At 50.7% G+C, this 17,172-nt stretch overlaps 1 long non-coding RNA gene across 1 annotated transcript; it reads left to right on the forward strand.

Annotated features, from left to right (window-relative positions):
• Positions 1-562: 562 nt before the first annotated feature.
• Positions 563-16,708, forward strand: LOC136793939 (uncharacterized). The gene is made up of 3 exons (XR_010840036.1): positions 563-728; positions 1,853-1,950; positions 16,532-16,708. It is a non-coding gene; the product is annotated as an uncharacterized lncRNA (long non-coding RNA).
• Positions 16,709-17,172: the final 464 nt, after the last annotated feature.

Raw genomic sequence — 17,172 nt, forward strand, 5'->3', positions numbered from 1 at the left:
AGTGTTTTATTTATATCAAACTGGATAAAATGTGCGTATTTCTCAGACAGAAAAGACATGTCGAGGTAGAAATGTACCTTTCAACTATTCATGGGTCCACAAGTACACTGGAGAGAGTGTAAAATTGCAGATTCTGATACAGTAGGGCCGGTGGGCCTGAGTTCTATTTTTTAAACGAGCTCATTTTTAACTAGTGATGCCACAGCCTCTGATTCATTAACGACAATTGTGAATAGCAGAGACATAATAAGGAAAGGTAAACATTCATAGTTAACTTCTAACTTCAAGTGTGTTATGGATTTCCCACGTTTAATAGGATAGTAAGCACAGCAGCAACCACCATTTGTGAACATTCACTGTAGACCGTGTGTATCTTTCTGACTTTTTGTGTAGGATTGCAGGGAAAAGGCCTGCGCTGCGGCCACAGTGGGCGGGGCCCTCAGGCCGGGCCGCCCCTCCAGGACCCCCGACGGGGCCCTGAGCTCCTGGCGGCTCCTCCCCCGGCGCCCCGCTCCCTCCCAGGAGGCCTCAGGCAGAGCGGCCCCACCCGCAGCGCCCAGAACGGAGCCCGCGTTTCCTCAGAGCTGGAGCTCCCGGCTCGGGGTCTCTTCCCTCCGCCGTCACGGAGCTGCCCTGGAGCCCGAGGGGAGGGCGGCCTCACTGACGCTGCCGGCTGCGGAGGGGCCCCGGCGGCCGAAGCCGCGACAGTCGTGGGGACGGCGGGCCGGGTAAGTGGGTCCCGTGCCCGGGCGGCCGCGCAAGAGCAGCTTCTGAGGGGAAGCGTTTCGCTGCCACCCGCCGCTGCTGTGCAGAACGAGCGGCCTCGGGGTCTGGTCCCGGGGAACTTCGGCCCCTCCTCTCGGCCCTGCCCTCGGCCTGGCTCGCGGGGCCCGGGGGGCGTGGGGAGAGGGCGGCTGAACGTCCTGAGGGGACACGGGGCGAGGGAGGCGCAGGGTCCGGCCGCAGCGTCAGCGACCCTCCTCCCGACGGCGGGGAAAGCGGCCGAAAGTTCCTCCCGAGGCTCCCAGGCCTCTTGTTCAGCCGAGGCCCTGTGCGCCCCTTCCTCCCTGAGCTAAAGCACCGGGGGGGGGGGAGGGGACAGGGCGGGGGGCTGGCGCAGTTGATGGGGGACGTGAAAAGGTGATTGTCAGCTAAGGAGAACCTGCTCTCCCAAGGTGAGCAATGCAGGGCTTTCCTTTGTATGCGAAGATGCCGGAGTCAGGCTCAGAATTCCTTCCTTTGATATGCACCTCAGCTCTCTGGGGCCTGCATCCTGTAATTGCATATCCTGAGTTCCTCAGGGCCTGCCCGCTCACATTGGAGAGGATGACTGTGGCATCTTTTGTTTACTGAGATGGCAAGAAATATTCCATTTCTCACAGGCTTGAGGGGTAGACAGTGAAGAAGCGTCGGAGAGTCTCACTTGGCATGTACTTTGGTTTACATATAGATAATAGTTATACTTACTTAACTGTGCTAATAGAGGCTCTGGAGTACAATCAACTTGTACTACTGCCCTCTATGTATTAATTTCATCAATATCATAAGATAAATGCCTGTAGAATTGACTTAATCCAGTTAAATAGCATAATGATTTTTAAAGGAAACATAATAGAAATATAACAACAAAACCTTTACCACTACAGGCTGGGTCTGGAACAAGGTAAATAAATGTTCCATTGTTAAAATATTGAAAGAGTATTCAATAGAAATATCAAGAAAAATGACAAATAATAAGGGCAGCAGAATGTTGAAATGTTCTATCTTTATCATTAAAGTGGCAGAAAATCATTTATGAGCAGGCACTGGGGCAGAAGATGCCTGATTTTATATCTTTGTCATATTTGTGCAGTTGTTTCAACAAGTAACTTAAAGACACAATGGAAAAGCCAGGAGGTTTGTGCCTGAGATCATGTTGATGTGAAACCCGGGATGGCCGCCTTGTGCCAGGTGAGTTAAGTTTACCTCGCAGGTAGACCCCAGAGCTCCTGAGAAACAAGGGCTGGAATTTTTTTTCTGCGATGAATAGGAGCTGTTGAGTCCAGTTCATTGAGCAAGGAGTAGGTCTTGTCTATTACATATTTGGTTTTTGGAACGGTATCTGTGCTAATTTCAAACTCTTGTTTTATGAAAACCCCCCCTCACCTTTCCCCTGAAGCAGGCATAAGTGTGTTTTCTAAAAGCGTGACTCTGTTCTGTTTTAATTCAGTTCTTTGTAGCCATGTTTACATTCCCTCTATAAGTGATATGTTTTGATAAATTTCTTTTTCTGTGTGACCTTTTTCACTTTGAATTATCGTACCTAAATCCACTCATTATGCTGCTACTAGCCTTATGACATTGATTTCATGGCTGAGTGATATTCCATTGTACATAAGTTTCACAACTTCTGTATCCATTTTTCTCTTTCCTGGGATATGGAACGGGTACCGAAGTCGAGGTTCTTGTAAACAGAGCAGCCCTAAGCTTTGGGGTGCCTGTGTCTTGTTGATTTTTAGTCTTCCCAAGATATACGCCCATGAGTGGAAGTGCCCTATGCTCTGTAGCTCTGTTGTTTAGATGTTTTAGGAAACACCATACACTTTTGTAGAGTGTCTGCGGCAATTTTCATCCCGCCCGTCAGCATAACAAGGTTTCCTGTTTTCCATGGCCTGTCCTGCATTTGTGGTTTTTTACACTTTTTTCAGATGGCCGTTTTGACCGGGGGGAAGTGAGACTTCTTTGTAGTGCTGATTTGCTCTCCCAGCTTGCTTGGTTGGCCAAAACGTGTGTATGCTTTTTTACCTGAATATATTCAGGAAGGAACACATACTCCCTTTTTGGCCAACTGCATCATTGTCCAAGTTCTGCCGCTTTTCATGTGCTTTCAAGGAAACTCCAATCTACCTCTTGAAATCTGTTTCCTGCAATTCTGCCTTGCTTTCAAATCCTCTTCGTTGCCTTAACTCAATGTATTTTTGGATGGTAGTTGTCATTTATCACTGTGCAGGTTTGTGAGTTGCAGTGCCCCTGAGCTCCATGTTTCAACTGCCCTTTTTGTGAGCTGGCCCAGAAAACCACAGCATCGCCTCAGGCCCTATCCTGGTTTCGGGGCTTCAGGCTGAGCCTTTGGTGAATTCTTCTTCGTGATGGGAAATGAGAGTAACATGTGCCCGACCAAACACCTCCAGCGAGTCTCTCATTGGTTCCCCCTTTTCCCGTTCATCCTCGGCACATATTGCAAACTGTTCGAAACAGGAGGTTAAAGGTGCTGATTCTCCAAGTGGGGAGATTGTTAGTAAAGCGGCTGGAATGGTGAACCCGAGCACCAGGAGATGAAAAATGAGGTGCGCTGTCGAAACCTTTCATCATCACACGGTGTATCATCCTCTGGGCTTCCCATGCATCTTTTAGCTGTAGGAAGGTTGCGTTGCACCTGGAGAGTTGGGACCCATGGAATGGGTAGCACACAGTATTACTTTAAAGGGTCTGCATTTGCTCACTCAACCTCACCAATCCTCTCAGTCCCAAGAGTGTCCAACCTTATGTCTCATCCTGCTGTGTGTCTAGGTGTGTTCAATCCATGTTGCATCATAGCCCCTGAGCAAAAGTTATAAGGGTTTTTATGTCTGTCACTGTCTTTTTCTACTATTGTTATATTGGTTACAGCTGATTTTCAACGCTGTTTGTTGCTGTTCTACATCCACTTGATTCACGTAGAAACAGACATCAATAAATTCTTTTTCAGATTCTTAACAGTCGTATAGAATTTTTTCTGGTGACTTGAATGTGCTGAGTGCAGTTCTTTGAGGTTCCGTGTAGGCCTCGTCTATTATCAATTTGGTATTTGGAACGGTATCTTTGCTAATTTCAACCTCCTGGATAATGCCTCACCCCTCCCCACCTTTCCCCTTTGGCAGCCTTATGTGTGTTTTCTACATATTTGACTATGTTTCTGTTTTGTAATTTGTTTCATGTGTAGCCATTGTTGATTCTACCTTTAAGTTATATCTTACGATATGTGTCTTTTTCTTTCTGACTTATGTTACCTAGAATGATCTTACATAACTCCTCCTGAGTTGATGCAACTGGCCTTATTTCATTGATATCCTGGCTGAGTTATATTCCACTCTACATATGTACCACATCTCTTTTATCCATTTTTTCCTTCCAGGTATATTTAGGTTTTATCCAAGTCGAGGCTCTTTTAAACAGAGAGGCGGTAAACGTTGGGGTGCCTGTATCCTGACGATTTTTGTTTTTCCCAAGATATTCACCCATGAGTGCAAGTGCCCTATGCTCTGTAGCTCATCTGTTTAGATGTTTTAGTAAACACAGTACACTTCTTCAGTGTGCCCGTTGGCAATTTACATTTCCACTATCAGCCTCACAGGGCTCCCTTCACTCCTCGCCCTGTCCTGCATTTCTGGTGTTTACACTTTATGAGGATGGCTCTTCTGACTGATGCGAAGTGTGATACTTTTTGTAGTATTGATTTGCAATGCCCACCTGTTTGGTTGGCTGAAAAGGGTGTATGCCCTTTTCTTGAATATATTCAGGAAAAAAGCATACGCCCTTTTTGGCTAACTGCACCGTTGGCGATGTTCAGCCCCTTTTTTGTGCTTTCATGATGAGTCCTTTTTACCTCTTCAAATCCCTTTCCTGCCATTCTCCCTTGCTTACAATTCCTTTTCGGTGACTTCCCTCAAGACATTTTTCAATGATAGATATTTTCAACTCTGCAGTTTCGTGAATTTTAGTGATCCTGAGTTCCATTTTTCAACTTGTGTTTTTGGGAACTGGCCACAAAACAGTGGGATTTCCTCAAGCCGTATTCTTTTTCCATGGGCAATCTTAGCCTTTGGTCATTTCGTCTTCCTGATTGGAAATGAGAGTGACATGTGCCTGTCCGAACACCTAGGACTTTTCTCTCATTGTTTCTCATCCTTCCGCTTCATCCTCTGGACAGATTCCAAACTGTGCGCAACAGGAGGTTGAAGGTGCTGACATCCCCAAGTGGGGAGATTGTTAGGAAAGACACTGGGGGGGTGAACCCGACTCCCTGGAGATGAGGAGATGAGATGCTTTTTCCAAACTCTTCCCGATCAAATGGTGTACCACCTTCTGGGTGTCAGAGTCATGTTTTAGCTGTAGGAAGGGTCCCGTGCATGGTAAGAGAACACCAGGGATGTTTCCAAATCAGTGTCTCCCTGAACCCTAAACTGGGGAATTTTACACTATGGCTACACGTATGTTCATTAAGGGCCTTGGGCAGTAGGCAGAGTCCGAACTTAAGATGATTAAAGTCTTCAGGGTCAGAAGCGCTGACCATCGGCCTCCGTTAGGGTACATTGTATCTGTCATTGATAGATGATGTCAATAAAAATATCTATTCGTTTTCAGATTATTCCCGCTTCTAGGTTATTACAAAATATTGAGTGTAGTTCCCTGTGCTGTACAGTAGTTCTGTGTTGATGATCTATTTTATACATAGCAGGGTGTACGTGTTAATCCCAAACTGTTCATTTATCCCTCCCTGCACCTTTCCCCTTTGGTAATAATAAATTATAAGATTTTATGCTTCTCAGAAATGGGGGAGCTGAAAGAGAGGTATCATTTTCAATGGAAAAGCATTCAAAACTATATTGAAGCTTCAGCCAAGATTATTCGATGTACATCCTTGGAAAGAAATCACTTCATTTCTCTAATGTTGACCTGACAAATAAGACAAACCCCTTCACTGAACTTGCCTATACTAAAGTGATGGAAATATCAAATGGAAGTGTTGGAAACATCTTATTTTACCCGAGCCTTATACACGGCTCTAGGTTAATTACAGTTTGGCTCACACATCTGTTCATTGAAGTTACAATGTTCTCAATTTCTGTCACTGATCCTGCAGAGTGGGCCCCAACAAGGGTCCCCTGCCCCGTGTCATTGGAGCCAAGAGAACGAGACTGAGTTTGGTTCAGAAGCAAAGGAAACTTTAGATTCTGATCAGAGAACGGGGAGAGGTGGGAGCGTGCGCTCCCCCGAGGGCTGTGGGCGGGGCTGCTGTGTGGGGATCCCGGCAGCATCAGCGGGACGGAAGGGGCGGAGTCTCGAGGGCCGGGTTGGCTGGAGCTCAGACTCCATGTCGCGGAGTCTGCATGGGGCCCCGCGAGCTGAGGTGTCGGCCCAGCCATTTTGCACCAGGAAATAGGTTCTGAAGTGCCGGGTGTGGGACCTCTGCATGTGGAAACCTAGGGGCAAGTGAAATTAGACAAAGCACAAAGGAATAAACGTTAGACTTTACTTTATTGCCCGGATTCTATTTTTATCTCCCAGGATTTTTTCATGGGCTCTGCCGGTGACAAACCCCTCCTCTGCCTTTTGTCCCATTCCTCATTGTTGGGGCGCTGAGGGTGCAGACCCCGCTTCTGTAACTGCTTCGTGCTGAGTCGGGAGGCCTCATACCCGGGGGGAGGGGCAGAACTTCTCCCCAGCAGCCTCCAGGTGAGGTTGACTGTCCCCAGGGCTCTTCCCTCACTGCTCGTCCGCCTGAGCCCCAGCATTTGAAGTGTTATAGATTCTAATGACCTTTAAGGGTGCAGGAAAGAGATGCGCAGAGACTCTGGGGTGGCCGGTTTTACCCCGCCCACATTTGTTCGGCCACCTTAGGCAGACGGTTTCTGCCAGCCTAGATGCTCTGACCAGTAGTCTGCGCTTTCTTCAATTAGGCCCCTGAATTAACGTACAAACAGCACCAGGTGTCAGAACCCTGCCTGCTCAACTCCCACACAGTCCAGGGCCGGTGGTGATCCAGACCCATGACGGCCACTGAGTCAACGGCCTTTTCAAGTAGCCAGGAGTGCAGCCGGTCTCATCGGCTGCCGCCTTCACCGCGGTGTCTGTAGGCGTTTCTATGGTGACAGCGTTATTTAGGGTTCCCCCGCCAAGCTTATGAGCTCCGCTCTGGGTGCAGTAAGTCCTGCAAGCAGTAGTCTGCTCTTTTGGGGCACGCTCTTGTTGTTTTCTGAGAGAAGATCCACGTCAAGTGATGGTCACACGGGTCATCATGGGGACCCGTTGCCCCCAGTTGTCCCTCTGGAGGTTGGAGTTGGAGGGCTTCCTCACTCGAGGTCAGTGTGCCCACGGAGCGACGCCTGCAACTTCAGGGCATGGTGGGTGGTTAGGATCACCGCGTGCGGTCCTTTCCCCTTAGGAGGGAGTTGGCCTTGCGGGCTGCGGATTCCAGGTTTTTAGATACCCCCAGTATCTTGGCCGGATGGGGCGGCGGGCCAAGCCCTTGGTGACCGTACTTTCTCCTACCTGGAGGGCATTCTTGCATTGTTCCATTTCAAGAGGTCCCAGTTTTTGCACTAATACTCCAAGGGCGATTCACTTTCTACCCAGAATGTAAAGGTCAAAGGGTTTAGCTAAGTTAGGGAGGTCCAGGGCAAGGGTCTGAATTAACTGCTCTTTCCATTCTTGAAAGACTGCTTCTGGATTCTATTCGAACAGATCATCATCTTTTCCTTTCAATGTTTCCTATAGAGGCCCAGCTATTAGACTGTAGTTAGGGATCCAGATGCAGCAAACCCCGACCTCCCTAGGAACCCTTAAGCTGTCTTCTAGGTTTAGAAGGGGTAAGGCTGCAAATGACTTCTTCCCTTTCCTGGGATGGGCTTCTCCGACCTTCTGTGAGAATGAAGCCCAGGCAGGTCACCTTAGTCTGTGATATTTGAGCCTTTGTCTTGGACACCTTCTATCCTTTATTGGCTAGGTAGTTCAGAGGCCTCCTTAGTAGGGCTGGGGATCAGAATGTCGTCTGCATATTGAAGGAGGGTTCCCTTCTCCAGAGGTAGATCTTTGAGGTTTTAGTTAAGTTTCCCCAAAGGTGGTGCGGGAAGTTTTGAACCCTTGGGGGAGGACGGCCCAGCAGTACTGTCTTCCTTGTATGCTGAGTCCTGCCAGTCACAAGCCAAAATTTCTGTGACCTCTGGGACTAATGGAATACAGAAGAAAGCATCATGTAAGTCTCATACAGAATACTATGTCCTGGGGGATGGTACAATGACCAGCAGGGTGTAGGAATTAGGAACTATTGGATGCATATCCTCAGTGGCTTCACTGACTGTCCCGACATCTTTACCAGTTCCCCAGTAGCCCACGGGGCTCTCGTGGTCAGGCCCCTCGCAGGATATACAGCTCACCTGGGCAGGTACCCAGCAGCCCACGGGGCTCTCGTGGTCAGGCCCCTCCCAGGGTATGGAGCTCACTTGGGCAGGTACCCAGCAGCCCACGGGGCTCTCGTGATCAGGCCCCTCCCAGGATATGGAGCTCACCTGTGCAGCTACCCAGCAGCCCATGGGACTCTCGTGGTCAGGCCCCTCCTTGGATACGGAACACCCTTGTGCAGGTACCACGGCAGGGCTGGGCACACAGGAACCGTGCGCATAGCCCTCATTGCAGAGCACCCCCATCTCACCTGTCACTCAGAGCTGACACAGAGCACCTCAGAGCAGGACTTGAACTAACAAACAGCAGCTCCGACAGGTCTGTGACCCTGGGCTTCACTCTGTGTGGCCTCCCTCCGCCTGGTCTTCCAGAGACTTCCACTGCAGCCGGGGCACCAGGTCTCTGTCTCCACCCACCACCCCTCCTCTCCCTGACTCCTGGGTTCCTTTTATTAGGAGAGGGTCTTCTTGAAGTTGTCTCCCACTCATGGGCCAGATAAAATGGTTAGAAAACAAGCCAGGGCTGCAGCCCCTTGTCTATCCTGACCCTCAGGACCTACACGTGTTCCTTGGAACTGACCGGTGCAGCAAGGTCCATTTTATGCAACTGTGAGCCCCTGAGGGGCGAGGAGTGGCTGACCTGGGCAGTCTGACCCGGCCGGCCAGTCCTCCCCAGGTGTGCCTGGGCTGAGGTCAATATAAACACCGCTCCAGGCAGCAAGAGCCCCTGCAGCTGTGCCTGACGCCATATTCTCTGCCCCATCGGCAGTCTCGGGGCTGGGCTGGTGGGAGGGAGTAGGGCCCACGGCTCTGTGCGTGGCCCGGTGCGAGTGGGGCTCTGGTGGACTTTCTGCAGGAGTTGCCGCGCTGCCACCTGCTAAAGAAGAGGATGTGTCACCCATACCTGCTGCTGGAATTTCTCCCCGGGCAGAGGTGAGGACGGAGAAAAGCGGTGGGGGCCGGGACAGGAGGGGTACATTGGGCAGGGAGATGGAAAGCTTCCAGAAGAGCGCCCGGGGCCAGGACCATGCTGGCTGGCCTGCAGGCCCCAAGTCGGCCTCCGTGCTGGTGTGGCTCCATGGCCCTTCCTCTAGGCTTTCAAGTCCTTGCACACATTCAGGTGTTTTAGCTGGGAAGGGTGGGAACAGTTCAGCAGCAGCTGGCCTGGGGGTCAGCTCATGTTTACTCAGGGACGCCTTGACATGGTCCCCCAGCTTTGCAATGAGGACGTTCCTTGCGGGGGGGCTGCTGGCTGCATGAGAGATGATTCCCCACCTCTGACCAACTTCAGAATTGTTTACCACTGGAGCAAGGGTTTTCCTGATAGGGTTTTCCTCTGTGTAACTAGTGGGTTCTTAATTGGCAGCGTGAATGGTGATATCAGAGGTCCTGAATCAGGATGGAAATACTTATCCCCAACTTGTACAGGCAGGCATAAAAACCTGGGGAGGCCGTGTGCAGCCGGCACCCTTAGGGATTGGCTTCCGACTGACCCCTCAACGTTCTGGTGTCCAGCCACTGCTTTAGAATTTCTGGGGCCCAGTGCTGACTCTAAGGGTTCTGTAACCCAGCCTCTGTTGGTCTTTAATGAGACCCGCACTTCCAGGGTCCCACAGAGCAGGGTCCGTGTGACTGTTCTGTGGCTTCTGTAACAAATGACCACAAGCTGGGTGGTTTAAAACAACAGGAATTCATCCTCCCCCAGTCCTGGAGACCAGACATCTGAGATCAAGGTGTTCCAGGATGGACGTCCCTCCAGAGGCTCCAGGATAGGGCTCTTCCTGCCTTTTCCAGCTTTGGGGGGCTCCAGGCATCCCCAGGCTTGCGGCTGCAGCCCTCCTGTCTCTGCCTTCACGTGGCTTCTCCTCTATGTTTGTGTTTCTCCTCTTTTGTCTCATAAGGACTCTCTCAATTGGATTGGGGGCCACGCTAACCCCAGATGGCCTCACCTTGGGACCCTTAACTACATATACAAAGACGCTTTTCCCAGATATGGTCCGGTTCCGGTGTTCTGGGGGGAACATATTTTGGGACCAGCATTCAACCCATTACCTGTGTATAAAATAACCCTAATTTTAGGAGATTACCAAGGTCCCGTATAGATAGCAGCCAGCAGCCATGTGGGTGGGGGTCTGGGGAGAATGAGGACCCTGGAATCACCTGGAAAGGATGAAGTCCTGGCTGCATTAGGTGAGCTCTTCCACCACGGGGCCCGTGGAAACAGCCACTCCACTCTGTCTGTGGAAAGGGACCCAGTGCCGAGTCCAGAAATGGTGATATTGCAAAGCTGGCTCTTCTGGGATGTCATCATCAGTAGCATCATGTAACCAGTAACTACGGGCTTGGAGGAGTCACCCTGTGGCACGTGATGACAGCACTGTCACTTTAGGCTCATCAAGCTTAGAATAGGAATGTTTGAAGGAGAAGAGTTTGGGAGATTGCGAAGCTTGGTTGTTAAGGAAACTGAGCAGGTTTGTCAAGGTAGGTTGTCAAGGAAACTTCTCCCTTAAACTGAAGGCAGGGCGGGGAGAGCTGAAATCCAGGGATCTTTTAAAGGGGCTGCTCTGAAACACCATCACCTGAGAGGTGGTCTCAGCGTGAGCTGGTGTTTGAGAAACGTGTGATGAGATGAAGCCTGACTTTCTGTGACAGCTGGGGAGGGGTTTGTAAAGCAACTTAGCGTTTAAGGCCAAGTTTGTTGCTGGAACATAGTGTCTCCCAAAACTGGGCTGAAGCTCAAGATGTCTCTGTCCCCTTCCTGTGAGAGTCCAGGGCAGGTGGGTGTCAGTTCCCAGGCTCTGCCCCCACTTTGTTTCTCCTCCCTGCTTCCAGGTGAGTGTTTCAACCAGCGGGGTGGGGTGACCACAGGGACATCGTGCCCTCCGTCCTAGGATGCAGGCTGGCCAAGGCCCTCACCACCTCCACCCCTTCCCCTTGGTAACACGAGACACTGTGCCCCAGCTGTAAGGGGTGGGAAGGCTGGGATGTGCAGGGTAGCTGTGCACAGGAAAAAGGGAAATGGGTTCTGATGGGCAGCTGTGCGGCTCTGTTGTGAGGGTCGCCCAGACACTAGCGCACAGATTCTGGGTTCTGTGAAGCTTCGATGCTCTGTGGTTCTGGAAATCCTATAGGAGATGGTCCACAGCAGGTGAAGCTAATGCTCGCAGTGGAGGTGGTGAAGCCAAAGGTCTGCAGTTCAGACTAAAGGTGCCGATGTACATGCAGGACAAAACCATCTCAGGTGAATGGACTTCAGGCACGTTTAACATGAATGCAGTCGTGTTAATGCCTAGCATCTTCTATCTTGTGCCTCCTCAGGGACCCCCTCCTCAGTGCCTGGGGCTCCTGTAACTCACGTACAAGGGGATGGAGAGCGGGGTCTGTCCAGTCTGAGCCCTGAGTTACCCTGTGAGTCTGCTCGGGACCACCGTAACAAATACCACAGACTGCGCAGCTTGAATAACAGGCCTATCTCCCAGTCCTGGATGCTGTCGGAGATCAAGGTGTCTGCACGCTGGCTTCTCCTGAGGCCTCGCTCCTTGGTGCTTAGACAGCCACCTTCTCCCCAGGTCCTCACATGGTCTCCCCCTGTGCCTATCTGTGTCCTAATCTCTTCTTGTAGGACATCAATCCTATTGGATTAGGATCCACCCTAGTGACGTCATTTTTACTTTGATCATCTCTTTAAAAATCCCATCTCCAAATACAGACACATCCTGGGGTCCTGGGGGTTAGGCATTCAGCATGTGGATTTGGGGAGACATGACTGAGCCTATAGCATCCTCCTTAGGAACCAAGTGTGCCTCGGTCCTTCCTTCCCTCAAGTCATACGAGGTGAGCTAATGGCTCAAGGAGAGGCCACTCGTGCAGAGTTTGTGTCCCAGCTGGGGAACCCTTCTCTGCTCTCTTTGATCAGGCAGTGGCAGTGCCAGCCCCCTCCTGAGGTGAGCAGTTCTGGGGTTTCCTGCCGTGTCACCTGGCCTGCTGAGGTGCTCAGTGTCTGGGAACCCAGGAGTCAGCAGCCTAGTGGGGCTGCCGGGGACTCTCAGGGCCTTGGCAGATACCCTAGCGAAAGTGGGGAAACTTTGGGGGATTACAGGAGGGAGAGAGTCACAGTCTCGTTTATGCTTCAGAAAGACCACGTTGGGGTGGGATGTGAGACGCACCGTGGGGCAGGGAGGTTTGTCAGGTCTGATGGAGGAACCAGGCACAAGATCCGGCTTGGGCCAGGGCTGTGGGCGTAGAGGGGAATTAGTGTGGGAACTGGCCACAGACCGTTGTCAAAGTATCGGTTTCCCTGTGCACCGAGGCCGAACAGAAATACGGAGACAGGGGTTTTGGAGGAAGAGACAGATGGCTTTATTTTTCTGCCAGGCAGCAGGGAAGACACAGCTGGCTAGCACCTCAAGAACTGGGCACCCCTCTTTGAGAATCAGGGAAGATTTTATATGTGGGGCTTCCGCAGTCCAGGGTAGAGGATAAGGATCAAAGTAGTGAAGGTCTTGCATTCCTCCTTTCCTTTGCATTATTTCAAAACAGTCATCGCTGGCATCAGGTCGCCGGTAATTGGGGTCCAGCAGACTGGTAATTGCGTCCGTTTGCCTCTGGTTTATTGGCCAGTGACCTTGTTTCTGAAATGAAAAACTAGGGGGTGATTTGTTATGAGGAGCGTATAGAATCTAAGTGCGTTACATAATAAGGTTAGGGAGTGAGAAGCAGGGGCTGTAACACACACAGTGAGGGGTGATGGGTGCCGAAGGTAAATTCCATAGTGTCGGAGTGAGGTTAGCTTTGTAGGGTACAAATCTAGTTACTACAAATGAGTGACAAAGTGAAACAAGGAGTGATGAGCTCTTTCAGGCCAGGTTACGTTTCTTCTCTAGTCTTTTCGCTGTCCCCTTGTTCTCAGGGCAGGGAAACTTCGTTTCTGTTTTTGCTGCAACAAGACTGTGGAGAAGGAGCTGACAGTCACTGGGGCACAAGGCGAGTGGGAGCCTGGGAGGCCCCAGTGTTACCGAACCGAACGTGGGTCCACTCGCCCGAGGGCAGCAGAGCCAGTCTACTGACACCGGGGGTGGTGGAGGAAGGTGCAGCCTAAATTGTCAAAGTGCGGATACAAGGAGGCCAGGTGGCCTGTGCTCTAAAACCCCGAGCTCCCTGAAGGATTTCAGCAAAGCAATTTTCAAGGCCAAGTGAAGGAGGGGGGTCGCAGGGTATGTGATCAGCTGGTGCACAATTCTCTGATTGATGGTGAGGTAACGGGCGGTTAACGTTATAAATTCTTAAGCACCAGGAGCTCCGGGGTTACCTGTTCCTGATCATCAAGTAGTTAATTCCTTCCACTTGGTGGTGGAGGAAGCATGCATCGGGCACTGTTATCCAGGTACTTCAGAGAGGAGCTACAGCAGAGGGTGTGGGGGAGGGGTCTGTCCTGGGAAGGCCCCACAGGGTCCTGCTCGGTTACACCTGGTGCCTGGGCTCAGCAACCTGGGAAGGTGGGGCTGCTCCTGGGTGTGGGGAGCTGCAGGATCCCAGTCCTCTGAAACCCTGCTAAGCCCCCAAGGTGAGATGGGTGTGCAGTGACTGGACGGAGGCGTCTGGCCTGGGAGAGGGGTCCGGGCTGGAAATGTCACTGGAATCATGGCAGGGAGGGAGAGGAAAGGCAAAGTGGGGGCAGATGGGTCACAGCAGACTAATGCAGGTGACTGCGGTCTTGTTGGAAGCAACTCAGAGCCAGAAAGGAGTGGCCGTCAGGGGCTCAGCTCCATTCTCTTGTTCCTTTGTAAAACCACTGTGTCAGAGTTTGAGACGCCGCCAGGAGACGTCTGGGCCCAGTGCTGCCATGGCTTCATCAAAGGGCCCAGGGGGAACACAGAACCACTGCAGGCCCCGCCCATGTCCTCACTGGGAATGAGTCCCATCGGGGCTCCTGGGCTCACAGACTTCAGGGCACCTCTGTCCTCAGGACTGGTCTTCCTCCTTCCTCTCACCTGCTGGTCAGAGGCCCAGGAACCCCCAACCTGGCTCCACCCCCAGGGCCTGGATTCAGAGGCCCAGGAGCCCCCAACTTGGCTCCACCCCCAGAGCCTGGATTCAGAGGCCCAGGAGCCCCAACCTGGCTCCACCCCCAGGGCCTGGATTCACAGGCCCAGGAATCCCCAAACTGTCTCCATCCCCAGGGCCTAGATTCTGGGACAGCTTAGGGGTAAGCCAGACCCTCACGCTCCTTTATCTGCTTAGGGGTGAGAATGTCTTAAACGCTGCAGTTGACTGATTACGGAGGGCTGAGTGTTTCCAGCAGGTGTGGATGGAAAGATGGGGTGCGAAGTTCCTATGTCTGCAGGGTCTTCCCGGCGTGAAGATCTGTGTGTTCCCCCCGGCCAGTCGGCATCCTCCCAGGAAGCCCAGATCCAGGATTACGAGGGCAGAGGCTCTCCCCTTGCGTACCTGTAAGTTCGCACTCCCACAGCAAGGAGCCTGGCTCCCACCATCTGCCATTTATCTATGCATTGTTCCTTTCCACATTACATGTGCAGAGGTTTCAGAATTGTTAGCTACTACACCCTGGAAAGAACTTCATAAAACAAAGCCCACTGTATATATACGGGCCATTTTGCCTTTAGCCTACAGATTCCATTCATTTCCAAAGGTAACTTAAGTCAGCAGCTTTTACCCCATCCCCTACAGTGAGTTGTTTCCATATATTTCTAATCGTTAGATTCTGTCACATGACGTATTCCATCGTGCAACATCCTACACCCTAAATAACTAAATTTGAGTAGATTATGATTGGCCCCTTGGGCTACACACATCTATGGGCTTAGACAAATGCATAGTGACAGGTATCCATCCTAGAGTATCACATGGACTACTTCAAACCCCCCACCCCATGATCTGCTTATCATCTATGTAGCTTTGCCTTTCCCGGGATGTCATCAATGGGGTCATACTGTGTGCAGCCTGCTCAGGCTGGATTTTTCACTTGCAGTACACGCTGAAGGTTTATCCATGTCTTTCCATAGGTGGATGGTGCATTCCTTTCTGCTGAGTAGTATTCCACTGCATGTGTATGGGAGGAAAAACAATTTTCCCTCTACTTTTCTAGGTTCTTGGTTGAGGCCCCCCCCCGCCCCTGTAATAAAAGACAGATTACCAGGAGAAAAGCAGAAGTTTAATAACATGTATACCTTCTGAATAGAGGGGGGATACCACGGAAAACTGAGTCACTCCCCAAACCATCCCCTTCAATACCGTCTTCAGCTAAAAACAGAAAAGATGCTGGGGAAGGGGGGAAGGCCAGTTATGGAAGGTTATCATGCAAAGCACAGTAAACAAGGGTATGGCTGTGTGCACATTTAAGTCAGGACTTCCCCATTGAAAAGAGTTACTTAAGATTTAATTATCCTTCTATTTTTGGTGCAAAGAGGGACATACCCTTATAAATGGAGATTTCTCTATTGTAAATGCCCTTCATAAAACGGCAATCTCAGTTTTCTGAGATTTTTTTAAAAATAAATTTATTATTTTATTTTTGGCTTCATTGGGTCTTCGTTGCTGCGTGCAGTCTTTTCTCTGGGTGTTGGCGAGCAGGGGCTTCTCATTGTGGTGGCTTTTCTTGTCACGGAGCACAGGCTCTAGGCATGCAGGCTTCAGTAGTTGTGGCACACGGGCTCAGTAGTTGTGGCTCGCGGGCTCTAGAGCACAGGCTCAGTAGTTGTGGCGCACAGGCTTAGTTGCTGTGCGGCATGTGGGATCTTCCCGGACCGGGCCTCGAACCTGTGTCCCCTGAATCGGCAGGTGGACTCTTACTCACTGAGCCACCAGGGAAGCCGTATTCTTTTTAAAGCAGACCAATAACCCTTATGCCAGAGAGACATATTTTGAGGTGGCATATTCTACTCGCCTTGACATGGATGTATCCCAATTTGCTTATGCATTCATCTTTTGAAGGATATCCTGATTTCAAGTTTTTAGCCATTATGGAAGTGCTGCTGTGCATAATTGCATCCTTGTTTGCATTTGAACATAGATTTTCAAAGCAGTTGCCTAAATACTGGAAGTATGATTGTTGGATCCCAACGTGAGACTTGTTTAGCTTTGGAAAAAACTGCCAAATTGTCTTACAAAGTGGCTGCACAGGCATCCCCCCAGCTATGAGGGAGAGTTCCTTTTGTTCCTCACCCTCTAGCAATTGGTATTGTCATATTTTTGGAGCTTAGCAGTCCCAATTGGTGTGCTATGGTGTCTCATGATTTTAATTTGTAGTTCCCTAATGGTATATGATGTTGAGCTTTCTTCTGTATGACTTTTACTATCTGTAACTTTTTTGGCAGGATGTCTGTTCAGATCACGCTGTTCATGTTCATGCTGGGAGGAGCCCTGTCTCCTCGGGACCTGCTGGGGCTTTGGCTTCAGGAACACGCGGGGCTGAGTCCACGCTGATGGCCGGGCTTCGGTACAACCCGGGGTCAAGTCCACACTAACGGAAACCGGGTCTCCTCAGGACCCGCCGAGGCTTCAGCTCTGGGACACTGGGGGGTCCAGTTCAGGCTGACATGAGCCTGATCTCCTCAGGACCTGCTAGGAGGTGATGCCGCTGAGGGAGAAGGTGAGGAAAAGTGGGGAGAAGGTTCCTGTGCAGGGCTGACCGCTGTGGGTGTCTGTCTCCAGAGGACCCAGGAGAGGAAGGGCTTGATGTGGAAAACTGGGTTTTTGGCCCATTTTGTGTGGGGTGTAGACAGTTGAATGTTGTTTGGCGTGTGGTGTCTGGTTTTCCCAGCACCGTTTATTGAGGGGCCTGTCCTTTCCCTGGTGTATGTTCTTGGCTCCTTTCTTGTGAATTAACTGATTACATACCTGTAGGTTGATTCCTGTGCTCTCTGCTTTATTCCTCTGGTCTGTGTGCCTGTTTTTCTGCCAATGCCACAATTTTTGGGGACTAGCTTCATAATGAAGTGTGAAGTCAGGGAGTGAG

This window comes from Kogia breviceps, chromosome 3, assembly GCF_026419965.1.
Source record: "Kogia breviceps isolate mKogBre1 chromosome 3, mKogBre1 haplotype 1, whole genome shotgun sequence".
Lineage (NCBI taxonomy): Eukaryota > Metazoa > Chordata > Mammalia > Artiodactyla > Physeteridae > Kogia > Kogia breviceps.